The sequence below is a fragment of the Chiloscyllium plagiosum genome, chromosome 22 (genome assembly GCF_004010195.1).
Source record: "Chiloscyllium plagiosum isolate BGI_BamShark_2017 chromosome 22, ASM401019v2, whole genome shotgun sequence".
Lineage (NCBI taxonomy): Eukaryota > Metazoa > Chordata > Chondrichthyes > Orectolobiformes > Hemiscylliidae > Chiloscyllium > Chiloscyllium plagiosum.
In genome coordinates, this window is record NC_057731.1 from 25,358,314 (window position 1) to 25,375,761 (window position 17,448).

At 39.1% G+C, this 17,448-nt stretch overlaps 1 long non-coding RNA gene across 4 annotated transcripts in view; it reads right to left on the minus strand.

The window, feature by feature from the left end:
* LOC122561137 overlaps positions 1–17,448 on the minus strand; it is a 125,013-nt gene that overhangs the window by 8,003 nt on the left and 99,562 nt on the right. For 3 of the 4 annotated variants that reach the window (XR_006314928.1, XR_006314929.1, XR_006314927.1), the window contains one exon: positions 11,702–13,956. The exons of the other annotated variant lie outside the window; for it this stretch is intronic. This is a non-coding gene — a long non-coding RNA (uncharacterized LOC122561137). Of the gene's footprint in view, positions 1–11,701; positions 13,957–17,448 lie in introns of those variants that run through there. 4 annotated transcript variants of the gene reach the window in all.

A 17,448-nucleotide genomic window follows, 5' to 3' on the forward strand; every position in this document is an offset into this window, starting at 1 on the left:
ATGTGGTTTATAATTTGTATTGTGTGAAACTGTGTTTGAAACGGAGTTTAACATTGTACTAAATAAAGTGAAACATGAGCATCAGTTACAGAAGCACCACCTAAATGTACTAGATGCTCCAAACCAATAATAAATTCTTAACACTATGTTCTGAACATAAGATTTTGATTTGGGTGCTCCAACTGTTATTTAAAGACAGCTTACAAAAATAAATGCGGGTTTATACTACCGTCTCGTCATGCAGCTGGCAAATGGAAGGCTTAGCAATGCATCAAGACCCTGACCCAGCTCCCAACCTACATATGTTCTTTTTGTGGTGGGGGTGAAAGGGTGGAGGTGGTGAACTCTCTCATTCTACCTCAAACACCCCAATGAAAGGTTGCCTGTTGAAAGTTCCCTGTTGCTCAGCTTTAGTTCCGCCTGGTATATATTTGGATGCTGGTAATGCATAACCAGATGAGATAGTAACCTCCAAATGGCATGAGGAGACCTCACCCAGCAGCTCCATGCTGAGAGCTACGATTAATGACTGAAGCCTCATCAGTTGGGGAAGAATTTTTTCCCCAAAAGGAAAACACAATCCTTCAACTTTTGTGGGCAATGGAAGGTGATGGAACTTAGTTTTGGCAGCACTGCGGACCCATATACCTTCCTGGTAAAGTTTTATGGCCAATAAGAAAAGGGAGCGGAGGGGCACTGCCAATAATTTCCTCACTCATGGAGACCCTCTCCTGTCCCACAGTGGGATGACTGATAAGTTTTTGTGATGTTAAACTAATTGCTGTAATTGTAATATTACAGGTGTTACAGTCAATTCTTACGGGTCAGGTTATTTGGACTATCAGATTGTGAAATGTTCACACAAAGGCCTTACAATTAATGGAAAATCCCACAGAAATTTGGGATGTAACATGAGAACAGACAAATAGGAAACTGAAACATCAGAGTATTCATCGAAGTTATAGGACCTTCACAATCTTTAACACTTAGGCAATGACGACACCGTTATTGTGCTTTGAAAAATGTCATGCAACTTGTAATTAGCACATTATAGTCCCAATTCCCTATGGTTGCACAAGAGACGAATTTACTTTATCCATATGGCTTTGAATAACTACCCAACCAAGCCCTGTTGGGCTTATTTACAAAAGGTACTCTGTCCAAGAATTACTTGTTCTTCTATTACTGATAATCTGTAATTGCTTCCACTAAGATGGTATTTCAGATATGGATGTGAATATCTGAGTAAATAAAATTCTGTGTATCTAAACGAACAGAATGCTTCCAGTAGTGGATAAGCAGGTATCTCCATTAATGAAACATTGGGAAGACTATAATCATGGACTTCGATCTCTGGTGCAAACTCTATTGTCTAGTCTTTGATTCTAACCCTCTGCCTGGCAAATATCAGAGGCCAGAATAGTCCTATCCCAATGTATTATCTAACCTGGAGACAAGCTGCATATTTCCAACTGTCTAAAAGCATCCAATTCCAACACTCCTCAGCGCATCTGCTCTGCTGTAACCCAGTCCACATTTCTGTTAGCCCTCTCGATTTCAAAGTATTACTGACCGGCCTTCTACATTCTACCCTCGTGAAATTGAGGTCACCCAATACTCTAACGTCCCTACTTTAACTTGCAGCAAGCTACACCTACCTAGCTCTCCTGTTCTTTCTTATTGAAATAGATTCTCAGTTAAACATCATCTGAATCTTCAAACTCTCATCTTAGGTTTCAAATCTCTCTAGGAACTTGCCATTACCCATTTTTACAAAGCCCCCTGCCTTGGGAGATTGAGATGTCAAGTGGAATCTCATAAGGGTTGATGTTTGGGTTCCTAATGTACATAGTGAAAGTACCTAAAGAACGGTCTAACTTATGACAAAAAGCAAGTAAATTAATTTTACTTTTAACTTTCATTTTTAATGCAACATCAATTCATGTGCTTTGTCTAGTGTCAAAGCTAACAAAAACAATTAGTACAAAGGGAATGCTTTACTCTGGCAGTAGGTTTGCTCGTTGAGCTTTAAGGTTCATTTCCAGACGTTTTGTCACCCTACTAGGTAACATCTTCAGTGGGCTGGGCGAAGCACTGCTGATAATTCCTGCTTTCTATTTATATGGTTGGGTTTCTTTGGGTTGGCGATGTCATTTCCTGTTCTTTTTCTCAGGGGTGGTAGATAGGGTCTAACTCTATGTGTTTGTTGATAGAGTTCTGGTTGGAATGCCATGTTGCTGGGAATTCTCGTGCGCGTCTCTACTTGGCTTGTCCTAGGATAGATGTGTTGTCCCAGTCGAAGTGGTGTCCTTCCTCATCCGTATGGAAGGATACTAGTGAGAGTGGGTCATGTCTTTTTGTGGCTAGTTGATGTTCATGCATACTGGTGGCTAGTTTGATTAGATTAGATTAGATTCCCTACAGGGTGGAAACAGGCCCTTCGGCCCAACAAGTCCATACCAACCCTCCGAAGAGCAACCCACCCAGACCCATTTCCCTCTGGCTAATGCAGCTAACACTATGGGCAATTTAGCATGGCCAATTCACCTGACCTACACATCTTTGGACTGTGGGAGGAAACCAGAGCACCTGGAGGAAACCCACACAGACACTGGGAGACTGTGCAAACTCCACACAGACAGTCGCCCAAGGCTGGAATTGAACCTGGGACCCTGGTGCTGTGAGGCAGCATGCCGCCCCCAAAATTGATTCAAATTCACCACCTATTGTAGCAGGATTTGAACCCGGTCCCCGGGTATCAGATTTTCTGTACTAATAGTCTAGTGATAGTACCAGTAGGCCATTGCCTCCCCTAGTGTTTTCTGCTTGTTTGTCCAATATAGTGCTTATTACAGTTCTTGCAAGGTATTTTGTAAATGACATTAGTTTTACTTGTTGTCTGGGTAGGGTCTTTCAAGTTCATTAGCTGCTATTTTAGTGTGTTGGTGGGTTTGTGGGCGACCATGATGCCAAGGGGTCTGAGTAGTCTGGCAATCATTTCCAAGATGACTTTGATGTAGGGAAGAGTGGCTAGGGTTTCTGGATGTGTTTTGTCTGCTTGTTTGGGTTTGTTGCTGAGAAATTGGCAAACTGTGTTCATTGGGTACCTATTCTTTTTGAATACACGGTATGGGTGACTTTCCTCTGCTCTGTGTAGTTCCTCTGCTGCAGTGTGTTGGCTCGTTGACATAATGTTCTGATGCAGCTTTGGAAATGACATCACCACAGGAAATTACATCACCAACCCAAAGAAACCCAAACATATAAATAGAAAGCAGAAATTATCAGCAGTGCTTCGCCCAGAGGCCCACTGAAGACATTACCTAGTAGGGTTACCAAACACTCTGGAAATGAACCTTACAGCTCAGCAAGCAAACCTACATCCAAAACCTCAACCTGAGCTACAAATCTTCTCAAAACTTGCTAGGAATGTTTTATTTATATTATTTATTTATTTTCCTTGCCAAACCCTTTCCTAGAGATTTGACTTCTCTGGTATTGGAAGGAGTCCAGTTTAAAGTATGGGAATAAGGCCTGGCTTCTAAAATTGCTCAGGCAACATCCACTGCTGCAGCCATACATACCTACAGCTCACTAAGCCATGTTCCTGTAGCTGCGTTAAAATTGACCCTGGAAATTAGTTTGGGCATTTCAGTGACATTGTAGATATTTTTAACCAACCTGTTCAGATGCATTATGACACACCTCTGCAGCATGTAGGATTTGAAGCCAGACTTTCTGGGCCAGAGGTCAGATCATTACCACTTCAATACAAACGTCCTCAGTTATCACTATATTCTGGCTGTGATAGATCAATTCATTTGAGCACAGCAGGGTTAGTTGCCTGAGTAAGATGCTGAAATTATTGATTCTGGGATCAAAATGAACAAAAAGGAGAGAGAAGCCGCAGTGAGGATCAGTCTGATTCGTGGAAAATGAGAGATGGGAGATTTGTCCTCAGTGGGAGTTAAAGGTACAGTAGGCTACCCTTTGAAAGGTGAATCAAAAGGAGTTCCTTTCAGTGATTCTCCAGGCACTCTGGTGATTGGCTTAATATATTTCTGGTGTTTTCTATTATACAAATGGATTGTAGAAGCTTTAAAATTGCTGTTCAGTTTTTCAAAATAAACCAGCTGCATTATTGTCACCAAGCTCATTCTATCAAAGTGTTCACCCCTGGTTTGCCTGTCAATAGATGTGACAAGCACACATGAAAGCATGTGCAGGCTAACGCTTTCAGAATCATATATCAAAAGGGAAACAATTGTTTATGCTTGAGATTTGTAAGTTGCTTATATTTGAACCATCTCTAAAGTTCATAAGTATCACTTACTATGAAACAACACAATAAGAGTTGCAAAATTTTTAACTAAAGTTTGTGAAGATCTTCTCAATCGGAGTTGTTTCTGAAACCCAATCAGGCTGTTCAGTCATTTGTACTGGTCTACTCTGTACATAATCCCCTGGCTCCCTTTCCATTGCACTATGCCTCAGAGCAGTCCACAATCATAACCCCCACAAGTTAGAATGATTTATAATACTTTGTTACTTCTGTCCTCGAAAGACCTCTTAAAATCTACCTCTCTGACCACACCTCTATCTATCTGCTCTAACTTCTCTCACACACTTCCTCAGGTTCTGTCCCACTCTATAGGTTCAACACCAACTCTGAAAGGATTAGGACTTTACGTTAAATTCAAGGAATGAGGGCAAGTTCTTCGAAAAAAATTCAGCATATTTATAAAGCTTCTTTGATTTGGTGACTGACAGGAGCAGCTCTCCCCTTAGGGGAAGGAGATAAAAACGTAATTAAATCCAACTTAGAAAAGGATTTCAAGCTTGCAGAAATGTCAATCCCGTTACATTTTACTGTTCACTCGGGATGGAGTTTTATTAAAAACCCTCTTAACTCTAATACATTTTTGAGTACAATAATGCTACAGAGCATGTGTAAACCAAACAAGGTTGCCACTAAATATCCCTTGGTGTTTGGGGAACATGCCAAATTTATCATACTGTTCTAGAAATAAATCCAGTCAAATTGTTTTAAGACTTCATTGAAGAAAAATCATCCTGATCTCCATTTTAAGTATTCTTCAACACATGGGTCATTTCTTTGTAGAAAAAAATGAACTGTATTTAAAATAAAGATACATCAATTCATACACATTTTCAAAGGCTTAAAGCTAAGTCATGCAAATATTTTCCATGAATATAAAGCATTCCAAATTCTAATTTCAGATGATTTGATTCAATTGTATGTGCCAGAACTACTGCTCGTAAGCTACATATACCAGATTTACATTGGTGTTAAATTCCAATAGAATTGGTTATTGTAGATAATGCATTAAACCTTGCTGCAATTAAATATACAAGTAACAGAATAATGAAGGCCAAAGCTGACGACTCCAAGAGTTTAACAGTGACAGTGAATTTCAATTGACTTCAGCTCAGCTTGGAGGAAAGCAGCATAGGTTACCTGGGGCTGGAGTTCGCTAGCTTTTAATGTCCACAAAGTTTTAAAAAAAACAAAAAAAAATTGTTCTCATCTCTGCAACTCAGAAAGGAAATGACAAACTACCAATCCACAGAACAGCAGCAGAATAGCCAATTCCAGAGGTAACAAATGCACAGATAAAAATCTGGAGTAATAATCAATGCCTATAGAATTCAATTTCAATAATCCTTCAGTTGTAGAGTGAAGAGAATTGGTGAGGTCCTGGACACAGTTGCATAAGTATAAAGTTTTCAAATTATAGATGAAGCATGGTATAATGCACCATTACAACCAAAGAAACCACACCACTCCAGCCCTAACACTGCCCCCAAACTGACCTATGGAGACAGCCAGATTGGAGTTATAATAATAAATGGAAGAACCCGAGAATGCTGTGGAGTAGTCAACAGGTACTTCAGAATACCTCAAAACCTCATTATGCTGTGAACTGCAAAACAGAATAAGATTTTTGAAACAATGCAGGATACCAAGATACAAGTTGAAAACAATGGTCCTCATCAGTCTGGGGGATTTTTACACATCTCAAAAGCTTTGTTTTGAACCTATTAGTCGCTGAAAAATTTAGTTGTGTGATGCTAAATAGTGGTGACCTTGACAATGTATAGAACAGACAGATTAAAATATTATTTAGATTCACTTAGTAGAAAGGACAGAAGGTCAAGAAGTGTGTGGAAGTTCCATTTATTTCAAAGATGAGGATAACACATTGAAGGCTGGATTATTCCATGTGAAAAAGCTTGTGTAAGACATTTTATTAACTACAGATTTAATATCCAAAATGCCCTTGTTGTTGAGCAAACCTTCCAAAATAAATGGTACAAATTAAACTGGACATGAAACATGAAAGCAATTGCTTTTGGAAAGTTTGCAGATCTGCAATTTACCCAACAGTCATCATTGCACCCCTTTAACAAACCCTGACATTTCTAATCAATGTTAAAGAAGTGTTGATGGCATCAGGTGGTTACAATTTGAGAAATAAATCAAAATATGTTGGCGTACACAGGGAAGTTGCTCATCTTTCTTGTTGCAGATTAAAAATCTAACAAAAGGAAGCAGGAATGGCTGATGAATTCACAAGGTCCATCAAGGATATATGCAAAATGCACTGGAAGATGCTGCCACAACCTATTGTAAATCTCCTACTGGCATCAGACATCAAATTAGTGACAATGAACTGAAAGGACAATGACAAACACTTTAATTTTATAAACATGGTGACCATATTTAGTCATGTTAAGAACAAAATAATGATTGTGGATCGAGTCACAGAAAATGGATAGGGATTACCCCAGGAACATCTGTCCTGACATTTAAAAGCAATGTGAATCCAGACTCATAGCAATGTGGTTTACTCTTAACTGCCTTCTGGGTAATTAAGACTGAGCAATAAATGTTGGGGTAGCCAGTGATGCTCTCATCCCGTGAACAAATAAAAAAAAACACTTACAGGATGTGAGCATTATTGGCTAAGCCAGCACTCTCTGTCCATCCATAATTACTCATGAGAAGATGTGATGAATTGTCGCCTTGAACTGCTGCAGTCCACGACAACAGGGAGAATTTGCTCATTGGAGATAGTGAGAACTGCAGATGCTGGAGAAGTCTGAGTTGATAAAGTCTGATGCTGGAAAAAGCACAGCAGGTCAGGCAACATCTGAGGAGCAGCAGCAGAGTTCATGTTTAGGGCTTGACCCTTCATCAGGACTGGGGAAGGGGAAGGGGGCTGAAAAATAAATAGCGAGGGAGTGCTGGGGGAAGGTAATTTGGATTGCGATAGTGAGCAAAGATAGGAGGTGATGCTGATAGGTCAGTGGCAAGTGTGGAGCAGATAAATCGGAAGGAAGATGAACAGGTAGGTCAGGTCAAGATGACAACCAGAGTTGGAGGGTTGGATGGGGTTTGGGGAAAAGGTGCAAGAAATGGAGGAGATGCAATTGTGGGCCTGTAGAGACATGCGGAACTGTGAATATTGTGGTCATGAAAAATACAGTATGAAATTGTTTCAACAATGGATTCTGAGGAAGAAATCACATGAGAAACAATGATATGTTCCAGAAGATCACAACAACCATCCAAGCTGTAAGGTGATGACTGCACTGGTATCAGTAATATATATAAATAATTATCTTCAAATGGTTGTGAGCTATATTCCATCTCAAATTGTCTATGAAGTGAGGCTTAAAATAAGCAGTTGCTGTGTGACACTCTCATGGCCCATGAAGGGACTACAATTTGTTCATTTTTTTTCTACACATAAATGATTAGATTAGATTACATTACAGTGTGGAAACAGGCCCTTCGGCCCAACAAGTCCACACCGACCCGCCGAAGCGCAACCCACCCATACCCCTACATTTACCCCTTACCTAATACTATGGGGCAATTTAGCATGGCCAATTCACCTGACCTGCACATCTTTGGACAGTGGGAGGAAACCCACGCAGACACGGGGAGAATGTGCAAACTCCACACAGTCAGTCGCCAGAGGCATGAATTGAACCCGGGTCTCTGGCGCTGTGAGGCAGCAGTGCTAACCACTGTGCCACCGTGCCACCAAATGCCTTACATTTAGGAAGAAAGAAGGCAATTCACCAAGACTGATATCAATTTGGAAAGATTTATGGCATCATGCTAGATTGTCTGAAATCAACTTTAATCCTGGGGATTTGTACACCATATTTAAGAAAACGGTCATAAAGAGTGGAAAGGTCTGTGTAAAATGATAGGGTGTGATGGGAAGACAATGATTTTCCAACATGATAGTCAAATTATTAAGGTCCATTTGTCTGTTCATTGGCACTAATTACAAACTTCAGAATCTGCTTAGTTAACAGAAAGTGATGAGAAGCTGTTACCTCACATGCTCATATGTTTGATAATCATAGAGAATGGAAAACATTACAAAGGATGGCAATAGGCTGAGAGATATTGTCCCATAAAATGGGTTTAAATATTTTCTAAATCAACTTGTTAGAATGACTATAGAACAAACCAGGAACATTACTAGAAGAAGATCTTGTGATTAGGCGGCTACCAACAAATTTGATCATTTTGGAAGAGGTAAAACAAAGATTTGGATCACTGGAAGGAATTTGGTGATCTGAGGTCTACTTTGAAATGCTGGATTGGAACAGCCAACCTCAACACACAGATAGGAATGGAAAACAGCCCTCCCAGACGGGCAGAAAAGACTCACGGCTCTGGGTTTTGAAGAGATACTTAGAGATCAGGATTTCAAATGAATATATTGCTGTATAGCCATCACAGATAGTTCCAACTTTTCCTTTTAGTTTTTCATGGGATATGGGCATCACTGTCTATGAAGGCATTTAATGCACTTCCTTAATTGCCCAGAGGACAGTTAAGAGTAAACCACAATGTTGTGGACCTGGAGTCATACGTAAGCCCGTCCAAGTAATGACGGCAGTTTTCTTTCCCAAAAGGACATTAGTGAACCAGATGTGTTTTTTTTCCTGACAATTGACAATGATTGCATTGTTTAGTTAAGCTCCACCAGGTGCCAGGTACAGTTCAAACCTAAGTTGCCAGGATATTATACTGGCAATCTCAATTACTGAGTCAGGGACATTACCATTATGCTACTGCCTCCCCTTGCGGCTTTTATTACATTAGAAAGAAACAGTTTTATAAAGGGTCACATTGAAAATCTGAAAGAAGACTAATATTTCAAGTCATCATCACTTAAAACAGTGGACAAAGTTGCAAAGTGGGATAAAGGAGGTTGACTGATATTCCTCAAAATTTCATATCTCTGTTGGCTACAATTGAGGGACTACCAGTATAGATTGATATAAAAATCATACTTGTCCATGTGACAGGCTTCTAAAGAGACAAGCAAGATAGAAGGGAAGCTGTGGAAATTAAGCAAATGTCTTTCTAGTTTAAAGGATGCACCAAGGATATGGAATTTTTCAGTTCAGTCTGTGTTGCTGAAATTGAGTTGTAATCAACTGAAAGCAGATCCCAGCATTTTTTTTTTTACAATCCCAGAGTGAATGACTACTTAGGGGGAAAAAAAGAAATTTAAACTTTCAATAAATAGCTGAAAAGATGCCACAACAAACTTTCATATTTTAAAACCTTCCCTGTAACAAACAAAGTTTCATGGACTCTATTCTGTCGTTGCAGGCTATTTACACTTTGAAAGACCATATAAAACAAACATTCTCTTTTGCTTTTAGTACAACCCATTTCACTGTTCCTTAAGTAGGCATTTGGTTTCCCTACACCCAGCCCAAATTGATTCTTATTGCCCAAGGGTTTGCTCCCATTCCTTTCCTTCCCCAGCCTGGTAATTTTACATCCAGGCATGTCTTCAATGGAGATGAACTTTCCTGGTGATTCTTCCTCTGTTACAGGTTAGGCCAATCTTCTAGCCTCACAAAGGGCCAGGTTTATAATCATCCTTCAGATTTTCATTTCAGGTCATCGTCAGTTTAAAACAGTGGGCAGGGTTGCAAGCTGTGATAAACCAATATTCCTCAAGTCTACAATAGTGTTTTTGTCAATATTGCAAAGATTAATCAAATTAATCAGATTAATCAAATATTATAAGGGTTGGAGACATATACACAGTGCTGAGTAGTGTGATAGGCCAATTTGACTGACATGCTTCATCCTAAATTATTGCCTCTTCAAGTTTGTAGCTATGCTTATGATTTAAAAAAAAATTACCCTTGGAAGTGACTGTAAAGTTGGAATACAAGAACACTCTAAGAAAGTATATTTTCAAAACCATATGTAAAGATAAGATAGTTGAACAAAATCAAAGATGGTGGCTATTAATAGATCATGGCAGAGCTACTTCAGTTGGCGATAGTGATGGTGAGAAAGGCAGCCTGGATAGATGATGTATAAACACTGAATATAAGACAGTTTCTGAAGACGCTATTCTGTTTTGAATGGGATCAAATGCTAGTAACATAAATGCTAGTATTTTCTTGTTCAATATTTCATTTTCTTAAAGTTCCCAGGGTGCATTCATGGAGATGAATCAAAGTAGTGACTATTGATTGTTTGCATTTCACTTTTGTTTTAAAATAGTCAGGGATGCACCATATTTGTAATTCAGATGATAAAACGATTGAAACAAAAGCCTCAGCTAGCATAAAAATGAAACTTGTAGAACTTACAGATCAGTGTGGAGCTGCTTCCAATATGCTCATCTGTAACTGTACAATCGTCTCGTGCCACAGCACCACATGGAAGAAAACTGTAACTGGTTGTCATGAATATGTAATAGATTCTTGCTGTTATTCAACAGACAGCATGAAAGTCAGAAATACTAGCAGGACCAGACGGAGCAGCAGGATGCATGTTCTTTGGACATGCACAGATGCACGTGGCGCTGAGGAACTGAAGTCAAACAGTAACTACACAATATAATAGTCTTTATAGTAGATTTAAACAGACATCTATCTCAGCAAAAATCTGTGCTCAGCTAGAAAGATACTGGAGAATGAAATTGATAGTTCTACTTGTTTACATTTTAAACAATCCTTTGTTTTAACTCCACTTTAATTTGCTTGTGTTGAAATGACTTTTCTCCTGCTGGAGTTACAGAATAGGTTCAACCTCAATTCACGCAAACTTGCACAACGTGACTGAATATTTAAACAATAAATGAAGGCTGGAATTTAAAATGTGACCTTAAGAGGAATTTGTTGGAGCACAATTACAGAAATTGGTAAATTTAATTAATGTGTAATTGCTGAACAAACTCATAAAACTCATGCAAGTCTTCCAACCTACCATCTCTGGCAGAGGTTACATGGTACTGGAGGTTATTTTATAGTGTGGTCAATATACTAAAAACCTGTACCAAAATGTGCAAGATTGCATAGTCATCTGTATAGTGACAATGAACATTGAGCATAAAACATTTCAGCGCAGTACAGGCCCTTCAGCCCTTGACATTGCACAGACCTGTGGAATCAATCTGAAGCCCATCTAACCTATTCAATTCCATTCTCATCCAGGTGCAGCATGTACACAGCAGTATCATGAGGGGAAAAAAAACACACAACATGACCAAGTGAAAGACTATATCCTAGAATCTGCTTTTTTTATTATTTCAAAGTATACTTTATTCATAGACACAAACGCAGTTTGGCTGCAGATGGTACCATATCATGGTATTTGTTGCAATGGCCATCTCACTGTATCTTGTTAGTTGTGCTTGTTGCAGTTTCCTTCAGCTTAAACACTTTTGCCCTAAAGCATTCCTTATATTGTAAGTTAATAACAGTGCCGCAAGGACAACAGAGCATCGAGGAATGTGATAAACAATAGAACCAACAATGGTTCAGCAAGAATATTTAATGATTGTAGAATAAAGCAGAAGGCCACCATAGACTGTCAGGGTAAAGGTGCCAGTATTTTGTTTGTATTGTGGGTGCAAACTGCAGGTATATTAGTTTTCTTTGACATCCCTTTTGTTGGCTGTCAATAAAAGCTTATATTTGGAGTTGTCTAACTGCTTGCTCACAACAGGATGTGAGTGACCAATGGGCAATGGAGACAGAATACTGGGGACTTCCAGAGCATATTCAGATGGATGTATCCAAGGATCAGTTAAAAACAAATTTTTAGTCTGGTGGTTAAGTAGTGACCAGGATGAGACCAAAGGTTTGTAATGTGCTAGGGAGTGCCAGCCATGCCAGGTATGTACCATGGACATATGGCTTTGTGGCTACTGTGTTAATACACTGCCAGTGAGGAGCAATGCCAGCTTGTTAATGCGTGACCCAGTGCACAGCAACCCCTCAAATGATGGCGCAGTTGCAAGCAATGCCAGTCTTTCAGCAGATATCGGAGTGGCAAGTTGTTCTGGGAAAAGTACCTCACAAATGGAGGATAGAATTGGATGCAAGGGATGTCAGAAGGATGGGTTTGGTAGTTAATGAGGCACATCTGGTAAGATGTATTGCGAAATCTCACTGGGCTTCATAGTGAAAATTTCTCCAAAAACAATTGATGCAACACACGTTTAGCCAAACATTTATCAGATTCAATCCCCTTTGTTTTTGGTTATCATGTGATTAATGGTTCATTTTTAGGCCATTCATTTTATTTCTCTACCACCAGAAAATTTAATCCTGATGTAAAAGGAGATATCAAACAAGGGACATGGGAATCTCATGGTGAAATAATGCTTTGAGGGTGAGTTCACATAATATTTTTAAAATCTCCATTTCTTAAATTAAAGAAGATGACACCGGACCTTTAACTTTTTATTTTTGCAACAGGGAAGTTAGTCATTAACAATAGTCAAATAATTAAAAAGATGCCTACATTGTGAACCACTGGGCTTAACTTTATAGAATGAGTTTAAAGGGCAATTAATATGAAAACCCCATTAAAACCAGAGCTTCAGGACACAATGCAGTTTTTGCAGAACTAACAGCAGTCAGTGGAAACTGATCACGTGATGATTCCCAATTCATGGAGTTTTTCTTTCTCACGACAAGTTACTGGCTGATTTCAGTACATGCTGCTATTTTGTCAACAAATTCTAGGCTGCAAACTTTAATGTAACTAATTAATAAAATAAAACTTAAAATTCTGAGAGATGGCACTGAGTTAAAAGAAACACACAATTTCAACCCTGACCAGTATTTCTCTTTTGTGCACATCAGATTATGTCCTTCTTTCCGCAGACACCAGAGGGATATAGAGACAGAGATCGGAATTAATTAAAATGCTGTTCATTAGCTTTAAATGCAAGAGTCTACAAAATTAGTTTTGTCTCACATCAATGCTTTGATTTGATTAGATTATAATGGCACTAGACTGACATTTGTTGTAAAATATCAACGTAGACGCAAATCCCACTTTCATATAGTTAAAAATAGTCTGAGGAAGTGCCACATAAGCCATCTGGAGATTGCCACTGGCAGCACATCTGCCTTTCTAAACCAGCAGGCATTTCACACAGAATAATGTTTATTTAATCTTACAGAAGGTGAACGGATGTGAGAATATAAGCACAGTACAATTCCACAGGTACTCAAAATTTGAGTATTACTTGTGCATGAACAGGTCACATAGCTGATGATCAATGAATGCTGGCCTAGCCAGCAGCCACGTACAATCCGTGACAGGTCTTTTTTTTTTAAAAAAAGCTGACATTCCTGTATTAACTGACATTACTGAGGAAAGGTCACAAGTATCTCAACATGAACTAAGAAAATATTCATTTCTGTTTCAAACTTGAGTTAGAACTTCGTGCTTTAATGCAGCTAGGCCAAACGATGCAAAGCAGCTAGCACAAGGCTAACCCAAAATTGGTCATGGGCTTCACTTCATAATTCTGGGTAAATGGTTAGAGGCTACCCCCATCTTCACAGGCACTCTGCCCTTCAGGAGGACTGCATTTCGTATCACTGGTCTTGCCTGGGGACGTCAGTTAAGTCCTAGGAAGTAAAAGGAAGTAAAGAAAGGGGTGATGCGGTAGTGGTGGTTTGTAAATGCAAAGAGGTAATTCTATATAAAGCACTAGCTAGGTCACAATTTGAATACTGTGTTCAATTCCAGTCAACTCATCACAGTCAGGATGCAATTGCATTAATGTGTACATGATGGAGGTGGAATTATGTCACCATAACTGAAAATTGCAGCAATAATGAAAGATTAGATAGGTCAAGGTTGTTTACCTTGGAACAGAGGACCCTGAGGGGAGATATAATTGAGGGTGTACAAATTGCAATGGCCATGATGGATAGGATGGATGACAAGGATTTTTATTTCCCTTAACAGAGGAGAAAGTGACTAGGGGGAATAGATTGAAGTAATTGGTAGAAAAATTATACATGAGATGAGGAGAGGTTAGACTAGAAGATATGGGAACAGAAGTAGCTCATTGCATCTGCTTTGCTGTTCAATGAGATCATGACTGATCTGATAATCTTCAATTCAACCTTGCTGCTTCACCACCACCACTCTCCCCCCACTCCCACCACCACCACCGTAATCGTCGATTCCCTTGCTGACCTAACCTCTCCAGCCCTCGATAATAAAGAATTCCACAGATTTCCAACCCTCAAGAAATTCTACGCTTTCCAGTCCTACACTCTCTCACCATGGGAAACAACCAAATATCATCTAAGTTGTCAAGTCTTCCCAGAATCCTATTGTGTCTCAATAAGGTCTCCAATGAGTACATGACCAACCTACTCAACCTCTCCTTTTAACAAAATCCCTCCAAACCCAGTGAACCTTCTCTAAGGTGCCTTCAATAACAGTATATTTTCTTTAGATAAGGGGACCAAGCTATTCATAGTGTAAAGAATGCCCTGTATAGTTATAGAAAGACCTCCTTATTTTATGCTCCATTCCCTTTGAAATGAAGGCAACAAGTCCATTGGTCTTCTGTTTCCCAGTGAACTGGTAGGCCAGCGCTTTGTAATTTTTTGCACAAGGACACCCAAATCCCTCTGTCCTGTAGTTTTTTTCCATTAAAATAATTTTCATCTCCTCTATTCTTCCTGCCAAAGGGCAAAACCTCACATTTTCCCATATTATCTTCCACCTGCCATGTTTTTACCCACTCATTCAACCTGAAATATCATTCTGCAGATTCGATCACCGTACCTACTTTCACTCAGAGGGTGATTGGGATCTGAAACTCACCATCTGAAAGGTAATAGAGGCAGAAACCTTAAACTCAGTTCAAAGGTGTCTGGGTAGGCACTTAAAAGCTCGTAATCTCCAAGGGTGCACACAAAGAAAATGGGAATAGGCTCTGTCGTTCAATTAGGTGTGGACATGATGGGCAGAGTGGCCACCTTCTGTGCTTTAAACACTTTTACATTTTCAAAATATTTGAAAAGGGAGAATATGTTCAGGGATGAGGTGAATAGCAAAACATGGAGTGCTCCTAAGAAGGGCTAGCACAGATATGATAGATCAAATGGTTTTCTTCTGTGCCATAATGATTTATGATTCTATATAGGCTTGGAGCAGGAGGATGCAAGTATACAAAGACCTATTTAATAAATACATGAAAATTTTAATGAAGCAATCAACACAACCATGAAACAGTACTTAATTGAATGCTCAACTTGATTAAAAAAAAGTTGTTCACAGAATTTAAGACCGGAGTCTGTTCCCACCCTCCCCACTTCCAAGTTTGGTAGCTACTTAAGAGTCTCATGGCATCAGTGCTGTTTAAATACCAGCAGCAGGCATGGGACTCAAGTTTATTAAACCTTATTTCTAAGAATCCACAACTAATTCCTCCAGGTTTGAGGGCCATACCAGGAGTGACTAATATGCTCAACAGCACTGCTAGCTTCTGATTAACTGGCAGCTCTTGGAGTTTGGATTTTCATCCTTTTGCAAAAGTGATCAATTGGAAAGACCACAGCTGTCCAGATAAGTGTGTAACTACCTGACAATTGTGTTAGACTCCGAGAGAGAGAAGACAGCCACAGTTTCTCCAACTGATGGTTGAGAGTCCTTTATTCATAAAGTTTCTCCTGTTGAAATGGAGACATAGCAAACACTAACATACAGATGGAAGTGCATTAACAATGTACATAGCAAACACTAACATATAGATGGAAGTACATTAACAATGTACTAAAATATTATTGCTGATCAGTATTGAATGAGAGTTGGGAAGGAGACAGTAAAGAAAATCAACTTTGTCAAAATGTGGTTAAGAAGGATGGAGAAAGAACTGAAATAGTACTGGATCAGGGTGGAAAAACAACATTAAAGCAGAAGAGAACTAGTAGCCTCATAATAGTTGTAGTACAGGAAGAAGACGTTCTTTGAACATATTTTCCACAAAGAAAGGCTAGTGTGTCTTAACCACCACTGGAATGATTAACAGAACACGAGCAACAGGCCGATACTGGAGGAAGCACTTGGTCAAGATTAAAAGATCGGCTTAATCACAATTCAACAACACTGATTGAACATGTGAAAGACTTGTACCCAACTTAGCATAGCACTTAGATATCAATGAGTCACCACTGACAGAGAAGAGGGTTTTGGAGAAGAAAGTTAGTCCACTGAAAGGTACTAGAAAATGCAGTTATCGGAAATACTGTTTTCCAGCAGTGAACACAATTATGTGGACTTATAATCCTTTTGTCTTGGGTAAGGAAAAGTTTTTGAAGATCTATAAATCAGACTCTCCTTTTTGCTTGTTCTCACCTCATTTGTGGTATATTTTTATTTTATTTTTTATTATTCCAATAGGATTTAATCCCAATGCTAAAGGAGACAAAGGAACAAGCAGACATAGGAATGTCAGTGTGAAGTTTGCTTCCTCAGAGAATAGCAGCCAATAGAAGTTTAAATGGAACAAAACAGATCCTTCTTATTAATGAAATAAATATTGTTCATTGGCTTACATGTTGATACAATTGCTATATTTTCCTTTTAAAACAGAATATTTGTAGAAGTAAACATTATCAAAACCAGTGTTGAAATAGTCGCAATATTTAAACAGCTGTTTCACACCCTGCATAGTTGCCTAAATTCACCCGACCTGTGAGCAAAGAACTGTTTGATCAAAATCTGTGTGCCAATACAAATACTGGTGATACTGTTTGCATTATTCAGTTCTTCAAACACTGATCTGGAGACCTAATGGATCATTGAGATCCAGTATAATTTAATGCTTTCCACTTCTACCCAGAGGGCAGTCTAGATAGAAGACAGAAGCAATCTGAATGGATGAGGTCGTTATCCATGGATCAACATAGGAACAGAAGTAGGCCATTCAGCCTACCCTGTCATTCTCAATCATGACTGCTCATTTCTTCAATGCGATTTTCCCATATTATCTCCACAGCCTTTGAGGTCATTAGTCTCTGGAAACCTATCAATTCCTATGTTTAACATGTTCCATGACTGAGCTTCCACAGCCCTCTCAGGTAGAGAATTCCAAAGCT